Raw genomic sequence first — 24,532 nt, 5'->3', positions numbered from 1 at the left:
AAGCCATATTTATGCATCTACCACCCAACAGCCGAATCCAAAAACGTCATCTAACTTTAAGATCTTCTTAAGAGCGTAGTCTTCCCTGTCAGTAACAAACAGAAGTACTAGTAAAGTCAGTAACTTTTGAAGATGTACCTAATTTTAACTCATGAAGGTGAACTCGACCGTGTGTGAAGTGAATGTGGCCGCTTACCTTAAGAGTCAGAAGGGAGGTAGCGGGGCCACTGGAGAGTCAGGATGTATGAGAGGGGGAATGTTTTCTGGCAACTCAAGGGCCTCCTGTAGTTTCAGTTGCTACGGTATAAATTTTGACACGTAACACTGATTCGTGGATGCGCAGTCGTCTTCAAATGCAGCACATATTTGTAGCAAGTAATATGAAATTAAAATAAGGCTTCTGTAATACAGCGAAATGAGTGGAAGAAAAATTAGATTTATGGTCTTGTATCGTGTTGCATAATGCATTAAAATATAGGTGCAATTCCTGTTATTAATCAGTTATACATCCGGACACACAGAAAATAAAAACTTGGCCAGACACACTGTCACTACCTTGTGGGCGCTGAGGGCGCCAGCAATCTGAAACAGAGAAAAGTCGACGCAGAGCGTTCCGAATGGTGCCGACTTTTAACGATCAGCATGAAGCCAGTCTATAATGCCCTTGCTATAGCTACTCTGTTGGGGACTCATAATAAGTTAATTTGTGTAGAATACAAATTATTGAAAGGATCGTTGCATATGCGTCCCGAGGTGCCACCGCATAATGTCAGTATTGCATCTTTAGCAAAAATCTTCGACGACCATTGCTTTGGGATCTAGTGAAATTGGTGATTGTTAAAATAACTACAATACCTATTTTCTGGAAAACATTTGTAGACAGAATTCTTGGACATGGTATTGAAAGAGACGCGAGCTGAAAGATATTTCACATTCAAGAAGTATTTACCACAAACGATAGAGAATCATTTATTGAATGACGATGAGTACTCAAAATATTCAAATGTATGTGAAATCTTATGGGACGTAACTGGTAAAGTCATCAGTCCCTAAGCTTACACACTACTTAACCTAAATTATCCTAAGGACAAACACAGACACCCATGCCCGAGGGAGGACTCGTACCTCCGCCGGGACCAGCCGCACGCTCCATGACTGCTGCGCCTAAGATCGCTCGGCTAATCCCGCGCGATGAGTACTTAATGAATACCGATGTGAAAGGAAACGGATCAGGAAAGAGTTCTGACTTTACGTCTGGCATTTCAATAAAGAATAAATGAGGTAACTTCACTTTATCTGCGGATGCAAGGGGTGCCATAAAAAAGTTTAGATAGTTTCAAAATTAACAGTTTATGAGTAGTATAGCAACAAGACGAGTACGTAATCATGGCCGGTTTAAGGCCCAAGAGACACAAGAGAGGCATCGGACGCTCAGCCGAAAGGGGTGTCGCAGGCGTCCATGCCCACAACTTTTGTACAATACAGGATGTATCATGTGTAGTCAGTAGTGAAACTGACAAGGATGAATGTCTGTTTCACTTAATTTTTATTAACTTATTTATTGTAGCTATAGACAACAGTGACCATACAGTCAGTAGTAGTTACAACAGTACCATGTTAAGGTAAGGGCAGAATTGACAGTGAATAATAATGAAGATTTGACGTACAAACATATCTCCTTAATGTAAAATAGAAACACGAAATGACGAGCACCATACAAATGGTTCAAATGGTTCCGAGCACTATGGGACTTAACTTCTGAGGTCATCAGTCCCCTATAACTTAGAACTACTTAAACGTAACTAACCTAAGGGCATCACATACATCCATGCCCGAGGGAGGATTGTAACCTGCGACCGTAGCGGTGGCGCGGTACCAGACTGTAGCGCCTAGAGCCGCTCGGCCACCACGGCCGGCGAGCACCATTCAACCAGCAGTAATTACGCTAGTGCCAAGTTAACACAGTTGTAAATTTCACAATAGAACAATGATGAAGATTTTAAGTACAAATATATTTTATTAAGGTAAAATAAGATCACACTATTACGACCCAGTTTTCGAACCGGACTGTTTCCATGGGAAGACGATATTCACAGCACCGGGAGGACGATATGCACACAAACTTCTAAGTTTAAACTTGGACAGTGGCATCGACTACAGATATAATTTCTAAATGCAATGTGAGGATGAGATGCAGGATAACCTATAGTTTAAAGCTGGATATCATCATACGAGCAAATTGTACTTATATACAGGGTGCTCAGAATCAGTCTGAAAAGCTTGTTGGGGTTTGTAGGGTAGATTGGGCTGAGAAATAATTGCTAAGAATAAAGTTCGATACGTTACACCGTGTCTGAGCTTTGAAGTTAGCGTATCAGGCCGCTGCGCGGGCAATTTCATGCAGTCGGCCGCAGAAGGTGTCGCCCAACGCGTTCTTCATTTGGTTTCCTAAAACCAAACAAGAGAGCTATACGAAAACGGTACATGAGGTGGTGGTACGGACCGAACCCGAGCCAACGGCTTAGCAGTATCGTACACACCATCTTTACGCTGTGAGAACAACTGATGGTAATTGTATCTGGGTATCTGGCAGAGCTCACGAATCTGTGTGCGCAGTGGCCTGATTGACTAACATCTATGCTAATTAACTCAGACACGGCTGAACATATCGAACTTTTCTCCTAAGAATGATGTCTTAGCGCAACCTACCCTGCAGTACCCTTACAAGATTTTTAAACTGACTCTGACCACCGTGTGTATCACACCTGTAGGGTACAGTAGATACACTGGTGCGTAGGGATGACCCTTTCAAGCAATTTTTTGTACACGACCGCTTCAGCGGCCACGTGCTCGAACTTACTGTCTTGTCTAGTGAGAAAGGTTCTCGTTTTGCACTTCAGCGTATCTTGCAAGAGCCTTCTATTTTCTTTTAATGTAACACGCGGTGCTCACCCTGTGACTCCGTCTTCATTACCTTACATGCCTTTACATCTGCAATTGAGGTATCTCTGAGAAAGCCTTCTCTTTCTTATATCTGCACAACCGTATTAGCAAGTCTCCAAATTGTAATAAAATTCTCCACCGGATGAAGCTCACACTCTTGCTCCGTCATCATTCTGATGCGTTCCCTGCGGATCCACAGGCTTCCGGTGTCATAATAGATTAAGACTCCATGTTCTTTGAAAAAGCCCACTGTTATGTCAGATGGAAGATCTAAGTCTGCCCAAATTACATGGAAATGATGCCTCACCTGAATTCCGTTTCTCGTTCTTAATTCGAGAATTACAGATCCCTCTGTCCTTGCAACCGTATTAGAGATTCCACGGAACTTAATATATTCGGCTGGTTTACACTTTCCGCTGTTTATCAAACCGCTTCCTGTAACTAGGCATTTCTGTACACCACCATCCACGAGAAACGTCAGACAATTAGTAATGCCTTAGTGACAGAACAAATAACATAAACTCGTTTGCACTTTCGCAGTCGAACGTTAATATCTTCCTAGATAAGGCGTAAGGCGACTGCATTCTTACGCCGTTACTTGATTTTCCTGGTTTTTACTTCTGCTCTGTGCATTCTGTGCGTCGCAAATATTTTCTGGGCTGTCTCATGCGTAATGACCCTTTTTTCTGCGATTAAAACGCGTTAAGGACTTCAAATGCACAATTGGGCCTCAACGACTTGGTGGATTACATTTTGAGAACCTCACTATACATGATTGCTCCTTTTCTCTACCTTTTCTTGATACGACCTGCCTCACTTCTCTTACTGTTTTATCGACACGACACTCTCGTGGCACGTGGTCTGGCTTCCCACGTGTGAAACACTTGGTGGCTCTATTTTCAGTCCGCGGTACCACACCACCACCTCAGTCAGTCACCTTTTCTCCGGCTAATGCTACTGTGCTCTCCTATGTTGGAGCTATCTGCATAGCCTCTGCTAACACTAGCTGTTCACCTCAAACGCGCACTATTGTCTTTATCCTCTCATCGTAAATCACTTGGATAAACACTCCTCAGATTAATTTCTAAATGAGATTCTCGCATTCCCTGAAATGACGCTGCATGGTATACAATGTTGGGCTCCGCTGAGCTAACTTCCCTCACGTCCTTACTGTCTTGTAAACATTTGACATATCTAGAAGTCAATTATCCTTTCACTAGTATAGTCTTCCACTAATACAGCATGCACATTTCGCCAAGTGGCGCTTCGATCTCTGACTAATAACTTGCTATGTGCTGGGCCCATTATTTTAGTTGTAATAATTTTCAAAAGAATATTATGCTGCTGTGGGTCTATGAGTTCTAACGCAACAATAGAACTGTCAAGGAACTCATTTAGAGTGTTCTTAGTACCACCAAACGACTGTAGTATTGATTTTAGCACATCTAACAAATTAATGAATTTCCTACTTTGTAACTCAGGAGGGTCAGAGGCGGCGCTGGAAACATTATCTACGTCTCGTTACACGCCTGGTAGTCTTTTAACTTACCATTGGAAATCCCATGGCTGCCGTTGCTCTTGTGTCCCGTCTCCTGCTAAGTGTTGCCCATGCACCGCCGCCGCAGCCGCTGGTGTCTGCCCTCCGCTGCCCGACACCGCCGCCTGTACCCTGGTGCGTCTGTCTGCGCTGCGGCCGCTGCCGGCTGCCATCGCGCCGTGTGTCCCCTGCGCCAGTGCCAGTCGTTGCCCGTGCCGGTGAACCGCCTCTGTGGCGGCTGTAAGCCCGCACTGCTCGACGCAGCTCATCCAGCGACTCCGCGCTGCCCGCCGTGGCTGCCGGCTATCCTCGCGCCGTCGTCCGCACCCTCGCCCTGCCATCAGCCAGCCTTCCCCTGCCCACTTTGCGGGATGTCCTCCTCGACTCCGGGCGCCGTTCGTCCTTTCTACTGAGACTGTACCATCCCTGGCCGCCTTCTTGAAAGTCCTCCTTGTCCCAAGGCACCGTCAGTTGCTGGGCTAATCCCTCCTTCTTCTTCTTTCTTCGAGCACCTCCTTCTTCTCAAAAGCGAGAGAGAAACCTTCTGCTTTTTCTGTCCTAGTTCCTTGCCCTGCCACGGGCCTGTGTTCGGATTTTTCAAGGAATGCAAAAAGGTTCCTCAGAACCGTTCCGTCGTCTTACATGCGTCACGCTGAGCAGTTTCGATATTCCTAAGAGAGGTGATCCATTACCTGACCTAGCCCCACACCTGGCACCATAAAAAACCCATATATATCGCGTCCAGCGATCGGTCTAGACGCTCAGTGGCGTTGGAGACTGGAGAAGGTCCGACCAGCCAAGTAATGTGGAGATGGCTAACTGGATCTTCGAAAGAGCTATGGAACTACGTCGGGAAATAATAGAACAAAGACAAAACTTGAATAACTACAGTTTTTAATGCTCACTGGAGCAAGAAATGGATAATGCCTGGAATGAAAGTACGCTACTGCTGACAGCAAACTCTCAGGGAGGTAGGTACACGTCTAAGCACGAGCGCGAGCATAGCCAGAGAGAATACTGCAAGTCCAGGTCCCGGACCTGACCTTCACAGACGGCCCCGTTAGACCACTGTCTGTACTCAAATCTCTTGATGACGGTGCATCCACCTTCATACTGTGCTGTAGGCCGCCCCTTGCACACTGGCGCTTCCGGCCTCCACCCTGTGTGGTTTCGTTTGACCATATATGGTCACCGCCAACGCACTGCCGTGCCCCGTCGCTTTCCACGAGAGCTCGCGTGAAACCTCGTGACTACGTAACATTTCCGGCCAACGTCCATACCAGCGCTCTCCCTGTGGCGTCTGCTTTTGTACTCCGAGTACTTTCGAGAAAACTGCTACTGTTCCATTGTTTTTCAGGGGCTGCATTTTTTAAATGTGCAAGATTGGTACACACCAACATGACATGATTCAATTCTCCTACTGCCGTTTGGTCGTAATCGCAGTGTCTAGAAGTGATCATTTCTAACCGGTGTAGGTGGACGAGGTAGCGCTCTTGTCCCTACATCATGCGAATAATAGAAGTCACATGATGCCTATTAAGCTTCACTGAGACGAACCACGGTCGAGCAAAGACAAACGGTTTTGTGGCCAGCTGGTAGTCACCCTTAATAGTGCCATTCACATTTCCAGTCATGATAAGCAGCTTTCTTAATTTCGATTTGAGATCAATGAAAGGGATCGGTATTGGATGTAACTGTCCTTCCGTAATGCCCCTCTTGGCGAGGCGGTCAATAGCTTCAATATGCATAATGTCATGGTAACCTTTTCATCCAGATTAAGTGGACGTCTATGCCCAATGTCGGTGTATCTGTTACGACCTCCAAGCCATACAATTTATCAGATACCGGATGGTGTAGTTTCTGCAACACGCTTTGGGAGTCCGTGAGAATTAGTACGAGCTTGAAAAGCTGTGAGCGACAATAAAGGCCCCCCTGACGTCCAGTAACTCCTCCGCGTTGATAGACGATTCTAGAGCAAGTGCAAAGACTTGGTAGGTGCCGCATGACGGAATGAAGAAGATGCATCCCGCACCTGCCTCAGTTTTAGAGCCATCCTTATAGATGCAAGCGGTACTGTGGCCAGTGTCGGGAAGGAAATGCTCTACGATGAGAATGATGTGAGTCCCCGTTCTGAATGCGCACAGCATGTGCGACGCCGCTGCTGGATTGAAGAAAATACCGAACGAAGAAAGAAAGCAAGAGAATTTCGAATCTTATAGAACTAGTGGCAAGAGATGTCCAGATGTTGCCGTTTCTCATAGCTAGGGACACGTAGGGGAGTTCAGTTCATTTTTATTCAGTGAGGTGCTGTGTGAACACCCATAAATGTACCATCAACCTCCCCTCTACACCTTCCGCGATGTCCTCCACGACTTCTTCGTTCGTCCGTTGTCACTGAGGCTGCACTACCCGTGGCCGCCTTCTTGGATGTCCTCCCTGTCCCCAGGGGCCGTCTGTCCCGGCCTCTTCTTCTTTTTTCAGGCACCTTCTTCTTATCCTCAAAAGCCAAGTAGGTATCCACTTTCTTTTCTGTCCTGGCTCATAGCTCTGCCGCTGGTCTTAAGGGAAGGACAATCATTTATCGAGGACCGAAGGAAAAAGAAATGTATCGGGCAAAATCTGCAGTCATATGATTAGCGTGATTGCAGACTCTTCTACCAGCAGTGCGTTGATGGGATTTAATTTCATGGCTCCAAGATCAAGACATAGCATCCTATAGTGTAGGGCATCGATTTTGTCCAAAGTTGATTTCGTTGCGTTGGCGTAGACGATGCTGCCATAATCGAAGACAGAGAGGATCAAGACTTGATGAATTTTGATGAGAAACAATTACCATAAGGACTGTCAGGTCGATTCCGCACTAAACTCCATCAAGCATCCGCAGTATATTCGCAGTGTTTTCCATCTTGTCTTTGAGGTACACTACGTGGTACGTCCACGTCAGTTTGCAATTGAGGTAGTGGCCAAGTATTCTAGCAGTTACTGAACGGGAAATATGCACAGCCCAAGTTAAGTTTGATGAGAAGAAATTCCACCTTTTCGTCGTATCACTACCGCAAATTTTTCAGGTGACATAGTCTATTTCCTAAATCCCATGTGGCCGGCATTTCACATACGTCATTAAGCCATTATTTCTACTCCAAAAAGCACTCAAACTGGGCGTACATACAAACGTCGTCCGAGTACTGAAGAACTTCGATGTTGGAGCTAAATAGAGTCTCTAGGTTTGAGAATACAGAGTGTATAGCAGGGGACACAATATCGCATCCTGATGGAAACGATGACACACGATGCGAGGGTCATAAACTCGTGGTTCTAGTCATGGGCGTATACGGTACGACAGCCGTGCAAACCATGTATAATTCGTAAAAGGCTCACCGGAAAGTGTAGCAGTATTAGTTTGTTAATCAGCTCAGCTATCATTACGTTGCCACAGGCCCTCACGAAATCAATAAATAAAGAATTCAGATACCACAGAATGATATTTTCACTCTGCAGCGGAGTGTGCGCTGATATGAAACTTCGTGGCAGATTAAAACTGTGTGCCGGACCGAGACTCGAACTGAGGACCTTCGCCTTTTGCGAGCAAGTGCCCTACCAACTGAGATATCCAAGCACGACTCAGGCTCCGCCCTCACAGCTTTACTTTCGGCAGTATCTCGTCTCCTATTTTCCAGACTTCACAGAAGCTCTCCTGCGAACCTTGCAGAACTAGCACTCCTGGAAGAAAGGACATTGCGGAGACATGGCTTAGCCACAGCCTGAGGGATATTTCCGGAATGAGATTTTTCACTCTGCAGTGGAGTGTGCGCTGATGTGAAACTTCCTGGAAGATTAAAACTGTGTGCCGGACCGAGACTCGAGCTCGGGACCTTTGCCTTTCGCGGGAAAGTGCCCTACCAACTGAGCTACTCAAGCACGACTCAAGACCCGTCCTCACAGCTTCAATTCTAAAAGTATCTCGTCTCAGTTGGTGGAGTACTTGCCCGAGAAAGGCATAGTGCATAGTGAAAAATCTCATTCTGGAAACATCCCTCAAGCTGTGGCTAAGCCATGGCTCTGCAATATCCTTTCTTCCAGGAGTACTAGTTCTGCAAGGTTTTCAGGAGAGCTTCTGTGAAGTTTGGAAAATAGGAGACGAGTTGCTGGCAGAATTGAAGATTTGGGGACGGCTCGTGAGTCGTGCTTGGGTAGGTCAGATGGTAGAGCACTTGCCCGCGAATGTCAAGGGTCCCGAGTTCGAGTCTCGATCCGGCACTCAGTTTTAATCTGCCAGGAAGTTTCATTCAGACACCCGTTAGTCAGCAACGTTTTTTCAGTGTACATAGCAAGAGAAGTAGTTTTGTCAAAGGTACTTCTTCCCTTATGAAAACCTCATTGCATCCGAGGGAGGATGTCCTGATTTTCTAACCACCATTCGAAGCGTAGCTCGAGGAGACGTTCAAAGGTCTTACACATACATGACGACAGTGCAGTCGGAGGATACGATATCACTTGACCAGTCTTTCCGAGGTTCCAATATGTAGAGTAACAATTTGGTCGCCCAATCTGCTTGAATGTTCCCGTCCATGAAAGTTTCATTGAAGACGCTCACGAGAGCGCGTTTTGCATTGGCGGAGAAAAGGCTTATCACGGAGAGATTTGGTCGTATCCGGTGATGCGTCCGTTAAGCACGTCAGAGCACTGTGTAGTTTGGCGAGAGAGAATGGGTTCGTTAAACTATCTAGAAGGGAGTCTGCAGAACCGGCCGCCGTTGAATCTTCTGTTTTACGCAACGTTCGTGCTATAATGTTGACAGACGAGTATGTCCAGGTCTGCAGCCGCTTGGGAGACACATGTTTCCGTTTGAGAGAGGAAATCACTGTCCAGATCGGTCCGTAGGAGGAGTTCGTGCATAGTTTTTGGCAAAGTTTTCTCCAGTGTCCTATTTTGCAAATCTTGAGAAAGCCCTTAGTAGCTGCATCCATTCGTTGGTAGCCAACGTGGTTCTCCCAGGTGGTACGCCATTTAAGTGGACTGCAAGCCAACCTCCTTTGCACCAACCGACGCTAACAATCTTGAAATATCAAATCAAGCACCTTTCAGCCGTCTAAATTTCCAAATTGTTATTTTATTCGGCTACCAGTTTCGGCGATATTACGCCATCTTCAAGCCCCGTGATCGACATGCAGGAAGACTGCAACCTCGGTTCTGTCCAAAACATGGGCCAACATTCAAAGACCGGTATCTGTAGATTTTCGAGACAGCAATCATTTCAAACATCACCTGCCGGCCTGAAGATGGCCAATGAAGAAATACATTGGTAACGTAACACATCGTGGGTGGGAGAATGACGATCTATTAATAGCAGGATGCACAATAGAGGAAGATAAAGAAGTATCTCTCCTAAGACGCAACATTAAATATTATAACCAGAGCTAGAGAGAAACCAGAAGTCGGTTACAGAAAGTGAAAAAGTTTTCTAGAACATAAAATATTTACCGGTACGTAAATTTCATATAACATTAAAAACGATGTTCTAGAGTAAGGCCTAATTTGAAAGAGAAACTGTGCATTTCAAAAACTACAGAAGAAGGAAACTGACAGGTTTGAGATGTACTGCAACTGAATATTTAGGAGTGAAACGGGCACACGAAGTAGAAAATAAAAAGGGACAGTAAATAAAGCCATGGAGTAAAATCTGCGAAAAACCCATATCATAAGAAGAGGTGGCTATCAAGAATAATGGAAAGAGAAAAATTATGTAGGTTGAAAGGTATGTGCTGAGATTCGATCAGGATAGAGCCAGTGAAAAATGTCGATAGTTCCCAACCGCAAGGTTGGACGAGTAGTACATCTTCGAGTAGTAAGATATTTGACAGCTAACATAGCTAGGTGCATGCGGTAAAAGTTTGAGTAGTTTTGAGGAGATGCGCAGAGACAGCAGACGTGTTTCGAGTCGGAGCTAGATGCCTGCAGGAGGCAGCCGGGTCGTGACAGCATCAAAGTAAGAATTGGTGCTACGCACCTAATAAGCTATATATTGAGCGAAACTCGGCACATACCTGGGGAAACTAGAAAGAATAATTAATAAAATAGGTTTTCTTTGGTTAAATAATGTCTAAAAGCTAGATGGAAATCCCATTGTTGATGCAATAAGCGTTTTGTGAAACTTTCTCGTAAATCCATGCTATAGAAGAATTTTTTTAGTTTTTCACATGTGCCTTAAAAGTTTGAACAATAAATATTTTTTAGATAAAATTAGAGTTTCATCTCACACCTTATGTCGTTCTCCGCATCCTGTGCTTGCACTGAACCAAAAGGTACATTAAAGTAAAGTTCCCATGAGTAAAGCTAATAATTTCATTTATCAGAGTAAAATAATCTATATGCCATTGCATAGTTGGCAAATTATTCAGATCAGGGCAGAATTTTTATTAAGTAACAAACAGGGCCAAAATTTGTAAAGTTATCTAGAATGACAATTTTATGCCATTGCACTACGGCTGAGTTGAATATATGTTTTATTATCGGCTAAACGGGAAGGAGTGCACGAGCTAAGTCCACAGACGCAGTCAGATGCAGGTTGGTGACTTGCATTTATTTTTGCCACTAAACTTTCATGCAGTCAGATGTGTATTTTGAGTATTAATTTTCCAACAATATTTTCACGCAGTCAGATGCAAGTTTTGTTGAAGGCTAAAGCAGTCACATGCAGTTCAGTCTAGATTAAATAGAGAATTTTTATTAACAACACTTTCAGTGTAAGCAAAGATTGGTATTCGTAAACAGGCTTTTGAGGACGAGGGCTGTAATAAGAATGCAGGGATGGAAATAGCAACACGAACTTTGAAGAGATATAGAGCTGCATCTGAGTAATCGAAAATCTGATGACCAAAACAAAAGAAAACAACGATCCACATGATGCAAATTAACGAAATCTGCTAAATCGCGTAACACCAAACGGTTCGTGCTAAATCGTTTAACTAAATCCTTTGGGGTGTAAAATTAATTTTCGTTTCATTCCCACAGCGAGAAATCAATGAGGATTACATTGTGCTTGGAGGATTAACAGAACACACCAACCGTTTTTACGACCCCGCAGAAATTACTATTGTTGTTTCCAGTCTGGAATAATGAAACCGCAATCGTATTGTACCACAGCTACTGTAACCTAAAATACATTTCACGCGTTTACTTTCCACTATGCTCAGCTCCTTCCCTTGTAATTATTTCCACCATTGCTTTACTATTGTTTCGTCCTTAGTATAATTCCTATTGGTGTCAAACGTACGCAATTCAGTTGTGGTTTCTCCGTACCTAACATTATGATAAATTCACTAGCGATACTGCTAAACGAGTACAGTCACCCAGAACAGTTGTAGGTTACCCATCTAATGACATCCAGGAGCTACATTTCGCATACACATTTCGTACAAGTATTGAAAAAAATTTTTAAAAAATGAAAATGATGTGAACTAATCATTACGAACAGATCCTAAGATTCAAAGTTTAACACAGAAAGGCAACTATTACAGTTAGAAATTATCTTTGTCTTGAGGTAGCGTAATTGATGACGCACAGATATCTAGATTTCATTCATCCAGTATTTGAAAACGGTAGCACTTAACCTTACAAACTTTAGCAATAATTTCAAACATTCACGAAACATTTTCTCGGTGACTTCCCCCTAAGACAATAAAATGAAAAAACAGTTTATAGCTCACTACGTTTTCACTGTTCATGCAGCCAAAATTTAGCATCAGTCATGACGTTTCAGTACATTATTTTTGGACTACCGACTCTGCTTGCAACATTGTTTCCTGACAGTATTCGCATATAACATTGAATGTGTCAGAAAAATTTTATCCTTGTATGGCACATAGTACAGGAAGCATGACGAAATAAACACTGAGATATGCACTACAGAGCCAAAGAAATTAGTACTGTGGCCTAATATCGTGCAGGGCCTCGCGAGCACGTAGAAGTGCCGCAGCACCACGTGGCATGGATTCGACTAATGTCTGAAGTAGTGCTGAATCTTGCAGGGCTGCTCATAAATGCGTTAGGGTACGAGGGAGTGGAGATCTCTTCTGAACAGCACGTTGCAAGGCATCCCAGATATGCTCAATAATTTTCATGTCTGGGGAGCTTGGTGGCCAGTGGAAGTGTTTAAACTCAGAAGAGTGCTCCTGGAGACACTCTGTAGCAATTCCGGACGTATGAGGTGTCGCATTGTACTGCTGGAATTGTACTGCTGCAACTGTCCAAGTCAGTCGGAATGCACAATGGACATGAGTGGATGCAGGTGATCAGACAGGATGCTTACGTACGTGTCACCTTTCAGAGTCGTGTCTAGACGTATCAGGGGTCCCGTATCACTCCAACTGCAAACGCCTCACACCATCACAGAGCCGCCATCAGCTTGAAGAGTCACCCGCTGATATATTTGATCCACGGATTCATGAGGCTGTCTCCATACTCGTACACGGCCATCCACTCGATACAATCTGAAACGAGATTCGTCGGACCAGGAAACATGTTTCCAGGCATCAACAGCCCAATGTCGGTGTTGACGGGCCCAGGCGATTCATAAAGCTTTCTGTCGTGCAGTCATCAACGGTAGACGAGTGGCCCTTCGGCCCAGAGGGCCCATTTCGATGCTGTTTCGTTGAAGGGTTCACACGCTGACACTTGTTGATGGCTCAGCATTGAAATCTGCAGCAGTTTGCGGAAGGGGTGCACTTCTGTCACGCTGAAAGATTCTCTTCAGTCGTCGTTGGCCCCGTTCTTGTAGGATCGTCTTCCGGCCGCAGCCATGTCGGAGATTTGATGTTGTATGGGATTCCTGTTATTCAGGGTACAGTCGTGAAATAGTCGTACGGCAAAATCCCCACTTCATCGCTACCTAGGAGATGCTGTGTCCCATCGCTCGTGCGCCGACTATAACACCACGTCCGAACTCACTTAGATCTTGATAACCTGCCACTGTAGCAGCAGTAACCGACCTAACAACTACGCCAGACACTTACATGAGTTTTGCTGACCGCAGCGCCGTATTCTGCCTGTTTACGTATCTCTGTACTTGAATATGCGTGCCTATACCAGTTTCTTTGGCACTAATGTCTATGAAAAACTAGGTTTTTGCTGAAAATGGAGCGCAAATTAACCACAATGTGTTCATTCAGTGTTTCACAGTGGGAGCACTTAGCGACTTACAACACAGAAGCATAATTTCAAGCCTTTTCCTAGACTTTTCCTCGATTAGATGCTTAAAATCAGAGCTTTAACGCATTAACTCGTTTGTGATCAGACGTTGAAGCTGTTTTGTGTATGGAAGATCGATCTTTAAAGAATCGTTCGCTTACTTATTTCATATAATTATTGACCAAACTTAAAAATTTAAAATGCCATTATTATCTTCCCATTAGAAAGATATAATCTTACGTTGCAGTTGTAACACAATAAATACAGTACGGTATTAAAGTTAGGAACCACGTATACCCCTTGAGAGAGCGTACCTCACTGTGGATTACCCACACTGTATGGAAAAAAATATTTGACAATAAGAGCACATAGCTTCTTCCGACAAACTTGATACATAATTTCAACCCTGTCGAAACTTTTTTTCGGTGACCCACTCAAAAAATTATGAAAGAAGAAGAAATAAATATCTCTTGCCACGTTTTCGTCGTTCATGAAGTAAAAATTGAACATCGGGCATAATTCGTTACTCCTTCACTACTAAATAAATTTGTAACACGTTCTGTACACAGTATCCATATATTACAGTAACTGTACTTGCAAAATTGTATCACTGTACGGGACACAGTTCAGGAGAAATTTTTTATTGTTTATTTATTTCGACTTTAGGCAACACTGATGGTACAACCAGCAATAGCTTTAACAGCGTAAAATAAACATAATACCCTTAATTGGGACAAAAATAACAAAGTAAGATTAGCTTAGAGATAACCAATAGGCCATGGAGATCACCTTACGTACAGGTTTATCCTTACAGCGTTTTCAAATGGTCTCTTGTTCAACATAATTTGAGTGTACATGTACATATGCTAATTCATAATTATGATTTCATAAACATCGGCATGCGTGAAAAATTGGCTTTTGCTTAACAGCGTTAGGTATTTGAAAGAAATGAGGTGTTGTGGCTGGCACATTGATAAATGCTTTTTGGTTCAAATGGTTCAAATGGTTCTGAGCACTATTTGGATTTAACATCGGAGGTCATCAGTCCCATAGGAATTAGTACAACTTACACCCAACTAACCTAAGGACGTCACATACATCCATGCCCGAGGCAGGATTCGAACCTGTAACCGCAGCAGTCGCGCGGTTCCAGACTGAAGCGCCTAGAACCGCTCGGCCTCCGAGGCAGGCTAAATGCTTTTTACGGAGATTCTCAGAACCTCTTTATATGGGCACCGTGCATCTGATAGACCTGACAAACGTAGACAAAATTTAGCTACCACAAATGTATGCCATTATCTCGTCTAGTTCAACAACATAGCAATCAAATTTAACCACTGAAGGCAAAATGCTATCAGATATCCTCTCAGATTTGTTCAGATTGTTTTCCTTTTCATTTCAGGCGACTACATAAAGTAATTTTCAGAAAATTTCTAAGTGTAGATTTCCTTATAATTCTACAAATAAATGTCTAATTCGTACATCCAAAAGAAGTAGACCTTCAAACTGTTTGTTAGTAAAAATTTTGCTTTGTGTGACTAGTTTAAAAGTAACATACATTTTAACTGCAAAGTGAGTAATCAATTTACAAATAATTCCATACTAAAAATTAGCGTTTCGTTAACCCCAGGTTTTGAAGGCAATGGCTCTTATAAGAAGTAAACTAAAATCGAAATTTCATATTCGTCTAGAAAGGCATTAAAGTTTAAAAACCGCACCATGTTCCAAAGTTCTCTCTTGATGTCACAAGAACTCTTCAGAAAGTCACGATTTTCTTAGCCCCTTCTGTTGCTTCTTTCTTTTAGACATTAGCAACTTCTGAGCAAAATGACTTATTGTCTATTAATTCATCTGTCGCCCATAATAGGTTACTCGTCAATGTCTCATATTATTTTCTTTGTCTTTGCACCAGTAATAAATGTTACATTGTTAATATCTTTAACTCTCCTAACATTTCCAACTTCCAACATTGATACAATGTCAACAGCAACCACTTCTGTAACTCTTGCTGATGCAATTATAGTCTTGGGATTGTTCAACCTTTCGGTGGGACATATATTTTCAACGAATGTTGACTTGCCTAGGTTTTAAATGCTGGCATTACTGCCGTCATAACAGCTTCTACGACGTTATGTTTGTATTTTATGTCATCTATAGTCGTATGTTCCTTTTTTTGTATTTGGACCTCAGTTCAGAAAACAAACTATGTTTAAGATGCTCATCAGTAGCCAGAACATGAAAACCAGTATCCCATACTGTTTTCATGCATTTTTCTTTTCTTCTTTATTGTACTTCATTTCCCCATCAGGGCTGGCAGCAGCATGTGAGCTGCTCTTCAGCCAAAAGACAATAATGATACACCAGAAGACATTTAAAATTACAAAGGAGAAAATATGGTGGACAAAAATATAAAAAAGGGGGAAATAATGGAAGAGAACAGACAAAAGGGGGGCGACTGTAAAATGGAGATAAGAACCTTAAAAAAGTATTGTGAACAAAAAACTCACACTGGGGCAATTAAAAGAACACAAGGCGAAGTATGGCGGCAGCAAAAAAGTATCGATGGATGGCGTAGCACATAACGATGACTGAGATCACTGACAGTAACACTATGTACACCTCCAGCACACAATTAAAATCACAGCTCTTGACAGACAGGAGAACAGCACCAAACATATCACTGACATAGCACAATGATGACGATAAGCAAAACACAGGATCTTCCAGGGTCATGGAGATGATGGAGAATGGAAGAAGGGTGGAAGTGGGGTAAAGGGTGGGGGGAGAAGGGCGGGGGCACGTCGAAGAGGGCTGGGGAGGGAAGGACGTGGGAGTGACACAGTTGAGAATGTGGTGAAATGACACAGGGGGGCGGAGGGGGAAGGGAAGGAGGAAAATCCGCTCTTGGAGAAGGAGGGGAGAGGAAAAAGGGCGCCTTGGGCAGGGGAGGGAACAAGGCCAGGTTACAGTTGAAAGGAAGGGTAGATGTCACAGCGAAGTTCAACATCCAGGAGGGGGAGGTGCTGGAAATTGCCCTGATGAAAGAGATAGAGGGTGTGGAGATTGAGAGAGGGAGGGATACAGCGATAGAGGCGTGGCAATGGGCGGTGGGTGGAGATGAAGGAGGAAACCAGGGTGTGGGAACTGGCATGCCTTTTAGAGCTTGAGTATTGTTTCTTTAACCATGCCACAAAACAATCAAGTGCAATTTATATTGTAGACTCTAAGTCAATCTTTAACACCAAGCGATTTCCAATCATTAAGAGTTTTACATTTTTGTCACTGGATGTTCTGGCATAACCACAAATCCCGGAACGAAGGCGAAGAAATAACACCAGACAACGCGGTAAGACGACGTCGGCCAATAATGAATGGAATAGGACCACACCCCGACAGGAGTGCTCCCAAACAAAAGTGAGTACAAGTGGCGCTACTACCAGCCTCTGCCGCTCATATCGGCTCAGTATACGGATATTAGAGAACATTAGTGGACAGTATAGGCTCAGTTGTAGACCGACACTTGCGGATCAGTTATCAGAAACGTGTGTCAATTTGCAGGAATATTGTGTATAGCAAGAGCTCGGACATATGTTGTATGTCACCCATCGTTTTCGACATATTTTTAAATACAAATTAAGTATTGTCAATCTGCTTTATAGAAATAAAACTAGTAATGTTATATGCTTGAATTGTATAGCATTACAAGAATGCGGCATCCCTTAGGCAACCTATATGAGACTAGTGGGCAAGACACAACACTGGAGTCTCCAGCACCAAGGCATATAACATATGGGCACCACGTTTGTCGTGAATATGGACTTCATGTCTGCTGGCACCATATACCCCATTTAATTGCCTTTGTTTCTTACTGTGTGTCTTTGTGTGCACGTTTTCTCCATTCATCTTCATTTTTGTCACAATTTGTTAGTGTTTTCCTCCTTGTAAAATGTCCCAAGCTTTACTTGTGTCGACAAAAATAACTGTTGTGACGTTATGAAGGGACTGATGACCATTTACATCCACGTACTATTGCTGGAAAGATATGCTTTCAGAAACAGTACCTTCGCCATCATTAATTATATGTATGATAGGTGTAGCCACATTCTCTCACAGACAATACTGAGACTCTTCAAAAGTAATGATGAAATGTTTGCAATGGCACAACATACGTTGGCACCTTCTCTTCCATATGAGGACAGGTTCGAGAACACTTCTCCACACCAGTGAAATGTTGAAGCCGCTAAGCACCTTCCCCTCTGCGCTCTCCCCCCCACTTCCCCTAACACAACAGACATTGGTTTTGTTCCCTTGAATTATTGGTGAGATCAACGAAAATAGATCTGTAACTGGCGGTGAGGTGTTACAAACAAACTCCATGCCTAACAGCCTCGGCATTTTGTGTATATTGTGCTGGAGCCTTAATTCTCTCTTGTCTTTACTGTTTAGGGGCGCATATTGTTTAACAGTTTCCTGTCGTTTCTGCTAATCAGAGTTTTCAGGTGGGCGTTGGTGAGACTTTCTTTGATTTTGTCGTTTTTTAGATTGCTTGCCTTCCATATTTTTTGCCTTTGTGTCTTCCAACGTGCCCACAAATCGTGTACCGCCCCCCCCCCCCCCCTCACACGCTCTGGCATCGCACCAGCAAGCGTTAGATGCCACCACACAGCTAATGCAGGTGTTCCAGTTTCAGACGCAGCAAATATCAACACTACTCAGCATGATACAGCAGCTACTCGCCAGTGCTGCGTACCCTACAGAACAAGCACCACCTACTACAGTTGCTATACTACTTTTTCGACAGTTTCGTGACCAAGAAGAGGAACAGCTCGAGTGGGTAGCAGAGCTGGAGACACATTTACTAACTCACAATACACCAGGTACTGTGAAACTTCCATATCTATTATCCATAGTAAAAAGTGCAGCGCTCAGGTTAATTCAAAAATTCTTTCCTAACGCGAATCCGAGTGAACTTGTGTATGACAGTGTTATCGCCTCTCTAACTAACTATTAGGACCAACAAGCGAATGTGGCAGCAGCTAGGTATCCATTCTTTAATTGCAAAAAAAGAAGGTCAGAACAGGAGAACAGCACCAAACACAACACTGACATAGCACACTGATGACGATGAGGAAAACACGGGATCTTCCAGGGGCATGGAGACGACAGAGAAGGGAAGAAGGGGGTAGAGGGGAGGGGGGGAAGGACAGGGGCGCGTCGAAGAGGGCTGGGAAGGGAAGGACGTGGGAGTGACACAGCTGATAATGTGGTGAAATGATTCGGGAGGGGGGGGGAGGGGGAGGAGGAAAATCCGCTCTTGGAGAAAGAGGGAAGAGGAAAAGGGGACTCCTGGGCAGGGGAGGGAACAAGTTCAGGTTACAGTTGAAAGGAAGGGTAGATGTCACGGCGAAGTTCAACATCTGGGTGGGGGAGGTGCTGGAAATTGCCCTGATGAAAGAGATGGAGGGTGTGGAGATTGAGAGATGGAGGGATACAGCGATAGAGGCGTGGCAATGGGCGGTGGGTGGAGAGGAAGGAGGAAACCAGGGGGTGGGGACTGGCATGCCTTTTAGAGCTTGAATATTGTTTCTTTAACCACACCACAAAACGATTGAGTGCAATTTGTTATGTAGACTCTGAGTCAATCCTCTTCGCCAAGTGATTTCCAATCATCAAGAGTTTTACACTTTGTAAGCACTGGATGTTCTGGCGTAGCCACAAGTGCCGGAACGAAGATGAAGAACGCAACACTAGACAATGCGGTGAGACGACGTCGGCCAATGTTGAACGGTATAGGACCGCACCACGACAGGCGTGCCCTCAAACCGAAGTGAATACAAGGGCCGCTACTACCAGCCTCGGCTGCTCAGATCGACTCAGTATACGGATATTGGAGGACATTAGCGGTTAGCATAGGTTCAGTTGTAGACCGACACTTGCGGATCAGTTATCAGAAACGTGTGTCAACTTGCAGTAACATTGTGTATAGCAAGAGCTCGGACATATGTTGTATGTCACCCATCGTTTTCGACATCTTTGTAAATACAAGCTACTTATTGTCAATCTGCATTATAGAAATAAAACTAGTAATGATATATGCCTGAATTGTATAGCATTACAAGAACGCAGCATCCCTTAGGCAACCTATATGAGACTAGTGGGCAAGACACAACATTGGAGTCTCCATCACCAAGGCATATCACATACGGACACCACGTTTGTCGTGAATATGGACTTCATGCCTGCTGGCACCATATACCCCATTTAATTGCCTTTGTTTCTTACTGTGTGTCTTTGTGTGCACCTTTCCTCCATTCATCTCCTTCAGTTTTGTCACTTCTTCTTAGTGTTTTCCCTCCTTGTAAAATGACCCACGCTTTACTTGGGTCGACAAAAATAACTGTTGATTCATCATGAAGAGACTGATGACCTATTTACATCCACGTACTATCGCAGGAAGGATATGCATTCATAAACAGTACCATCACTATCATCAATTACATGTATGATAGGTGTAGCCACATTCTCTCACAGACAATACTGACCCTTTTCAAAAGTAATGATGACATATTTGCAATGCCACAAAATACGTTGGCACCTTCCCTTCCATATGAGGACAGCTTCGAGATCACTCCTCCACACCAGTGACATGTTGAAGCGGCTAAGCCCCTTCCTCTACACCCCCCCCCCCACCACACCCTCTCAAACCCCCCACCACAACAGACACTAGTAGTGTTTCCTTGAGTTATTGGTGAGATCAACAAAAATAAATCTGTATCTAGTTATTGTTGAAATGGTAGTTTTTTATTTTGAAATAAATCCCAAACACACAATACCCCGCAATAAAAATACATTGTCTTTTCCTAGCATTAGATATTAAATGAACAAACAATTCTTTTCCATTTAAGCTTACAGATGGTATATTTAAATCCGGACTTAGTGGCAATAGAAAGGACTAGATTAGCTTCAGTAAAAATGCCCTGCCTATGAACTTAGTGGAAAGACTGAAAATATAAATTTTCTATATTTTTCTTATTCTAATAACGTTACTTTTCAGTTCTCTGACGTGTATGTTATTTCACTTTGCATCGGGAAGGTTGAGAAGGAAGTACAGTTAGGTGGCGTAGTGGTTTTCACACTGCACCTGCATCCGGGATGGCGACGGTTGAAACCAATTTCCGGCCATCCTGAGTTAGGTTTTGCGTGATTTTCCTAAATTGCTTCAGGCAAATGGCAGCACACTTCCCTTCAAAGGGCACGGTCGCCTTCTTTGCCCACCCTTCCCTAATCCGATGGAACCTATGACCCCACTGTTTGGTCTCCTCCCACAAATCAACCAGCTAACCAATAAGACCCTGTATAACAGCCTAAATTGTATGTTAATGCAAAGAAATTCAACACTAAGTAGTTAAATTTTAGATAACTTTCTACCAAATTATAGTCGGTTGAAAATTATTTTACTTTGATTCAGTTATCCCAAACAGACTAAATATTCGATGACCAAATATGAAACTGGCATCACTGTGTTCTGCAAGGGATACACGACGTTTTCAGTTAAGTTTTATTTGCGGCAGCAAATTATGAAGACGATTTAGAGACAAATTACGAAATGTAATTTTTAAGACGTTACTAAGTTTTCGACATGCGTGATACGTTTTTGTTAGTGAAACTAGGTGAAGACATTTATGCAAACGAAATCTTAAGAATACATAACATTTTGATCTATTTAATATCGTATCCCCGCCAGATTTTTCTAGTAAGTTACATAACATGCACGATGGTCATCTCACCCATCAAGTACTAACGGGTAGCCCGTAAGGATTGTTTCCGAGAAATAGGTTTATTGTTAACCTTTGGTATCTGGCTACTTATTTCTAAATTAACAACAAATAAGTTTTATGCGTGATTATCACGCTGAGAAGACATGATCTAAAGAGACCAACCGTTATTGGGAAAGAGAACAAAAGCAAAACAGGAATAATATGTCCGTGTTTTATTCTAAACGTAATATTTATTTTTTGTGATGCAAACTGAACTCCTAAGGTGAGTTTAATTTTTTGTATTATTGATAAGGCAGAAAAAGTTCATTGGGCGTTATCTGTTGAACGGCCTTCATAGTAAAATGTCGAAGCTTAAGGATAAATAATTTTGAAATATAGCGGCATGTCATTACAAATTTTTCCAAACCTGTAGTTGAATCCGCCTGTGCTCTAGTTGAATCCGCCTCTGCTTAATTCCTCTGGTGATAATGGAAAAACTCCGCTGACGTCAATCTCGTCGCTGTGATGGGTGCTTTCAGTGTCACTTTCGCTGTCGTTGTTGCTGTTGTTATATTTTAATAAAATGATCATCTCCCCTGCTCAATTTTCCGAAACAGATTCATTCTGCCATGCACTTTCCATGATGCTCTGCATAAGTTAGGTGGCTTCCTTTCAGTCTTCAAGGTTGAACAGTTAGTTAGGCTACCCCAGTGGAAATACTTCAGATCTTGTAGCAACAAAGGGGCGTGACCTTATCGACAACCGAGCGAGGTGGCGCAGTGGTTAGACACTGGACTCGCATTCGGGAGGACGACGGTTCAATCCCGCGTCCGGCCATCCTGATTTAGGTTTTCCGTGATTTCCCTAAATCGCTCCAGGCAAATGCCGGGATGGTTCCTTTCAAAGGGCACGGCCGACTTCCTTCCCCGTCCTTCCCTAATCCGATGAGACCGATGACCTCGCCGTCTGGTCTCCTTCCCCGAAACAACCAACCAACCAACCTTATCGACAGTGTCAGTATAGAGGCAAGGATTAGTGATCATGATGTCGTCATAGGGACAATGGTTACTTACTTCAATAAATACAATAAGCAGACTAAGAGAGTATTTATGCTGCAAGGAGCAGATAAGCAGTTGTCAGCATATCACATAGACAATCAATGAGCATAATTTAGTTTCACTTTGGTGGAATGTGAAGGAATTATGGGCAATAGTTAAACTTACTGTAAACCGCTCGGTGAGTAACTATGTATTGTGTAAATAGATTAAGGGTGGAAAAGACGCAACTTGATTTAATGATAAAATCCGGAAAATGCTGAAGAAGCAGAGACTGTTGGACTTTCGGTTCAAGAATGAACGCGCTAATGTCAACAGCCAAAAGTTACAAGAAATTCGTGCATCTGTAGTACTGTTGATGCGTAAATCATACAATTACTTCCGCCGTCACACCTAAGTGAAAGATCTTGCGAGAACGAGAGAAAATTCTGATCTTACGTAAGATTAATGAGCGAGCAGAAAATTTCTTTGCAGTTACTCGTTAACCAGTCCGGTGTCACTAGAGAAGACAGCAAAAGGAAAGCTGAGCTTTTAAAATTCGCGTTTAAGAAATCATTCACACCGTAGGATCGTATAGACATACTGTCGTTTGACTGTCGCACAGACTCCTATATGGAAGAAGTAGAAACAGGCATCCCTGGCATAGAGCAGCAGCAGCTGAAAGAGTTGAAAACAACTAAGTACTCAGGTCCGAATGGAATACCAGTTCCGTCTTACAGATCGTGGGCTGCAGCATTGGTAACTCACTTAGCTTGCCTTTATGGTTTACACTGCTGCGCCATTATGACCACCTACTTAATGAGTTTGGCACGGATAACACCGATGACGCATCGTAACACGGAAGCAATGAAGTGTTGGTACGTCGCCGGAGGGAGGGTCACATAATTCCCGTAAATTCCGGGTAGGACGGCGATGAGCTTTGACGTCACGTTCAGTCACATGTCAGATGTCTTAGAACGGGTTCTGATCTGACGATCTGGGGGGCGGTGACTGAGGGCAGCACATCAATTGAAACTCGTCACTGTGTTCCTCGAACCACTCCATCACACTCATGGCCTTGTGACATGTCGCATTACCATGCTGAAAAATGCCACTGCCATCTTCAAACATGATCGTCAAGATGGGGTGATGTGGTCTGCAATCAGTGTATGATATTCTTTGACCATCATGGTGACTTGAACAAGCTCCACTGGGTGAATATTCTTTAGAACATACCGGAACCGCCTCCAGTTTATCTCCGTCCAGCAGTAGAGGTGTCAAGGAGCTGTCCCCCTGGAAGGTAACGGATTCGCGCCCTCCCATCACTTGATGAAGAAGGTATCTGAGTTCTTCAGACCATGCAACGTTCTGCCACTACTCCAACGTCCATTGCCGATGGTCATTTGTCCATTTCAGCCATAGTTGCCGATGTCACGGTGTTAACATTGCCATATGCGTGGGTCGTCGGCTGCGGAGGCTAATCGTTAGGAGTGTTCGGTGCCCTGTGTGTTGAGACACATTTGTACACTTCCCATCATTAAAATCTGATGTCATATTTCACCACCAGTTCAGTTTTACCAGTGTGCCTAACCTAGAAGTCCGACATTTGTAACGAATGGTGATCGCCCAACCACACGACGTCTTGACATGGTTTCTTCACGTGTTGAATACATTCACTACAGCACTCCTCGAACACCCGACAAGTCGGGCAGCTTCCGAAATGCTCACGCCGAGGTTCCGGGCCATCACAATGAGCCCTCGGTCAAACTCAGAGAGATTTCGCGCCTTCCACATTCTACGGACGGACGCACACTCACTGACTTTACGTGCAACGTGCGTATGTCTGACTAGCAATAATTCCTCGCCAGGTGACGCTCCTATCACCTGGACGGGCTTATGTCGATAATAGGTCGCTGGTCATAATGTTCTGGCCCAGCTCAAAGTCCAAAGTGACTGGAAAAAGGCACAGTTGCCTCCAGTATATAAAAGGGGGGAAAAGAACAGGCTCGCATAAATTCGGATCAATATCCATAACATTGGTTTCCTGCAGAGTTCTTGAACATATTATAAACTCG

The sequence above is a fragment of the Schistocerca americana genome, chromosome 3 (genome assembly GCF_021461395.2).
Source record: "Schistocerca americana isolate TAMUIC-IGC-003095 chromosome 3, iqSchAmer2.1, whole genome shotgun sequence".
NCBI lineage: Eukaryota > Metazoa > Arthropoda > Insecta > Orthoptera > Acrididae > Schistocerca > Schistocerca americana.
The sequence above is the reverse complement of the archived record's forward strand: the minus strand, read 5'-3'. Positions refer to the sequence as shown.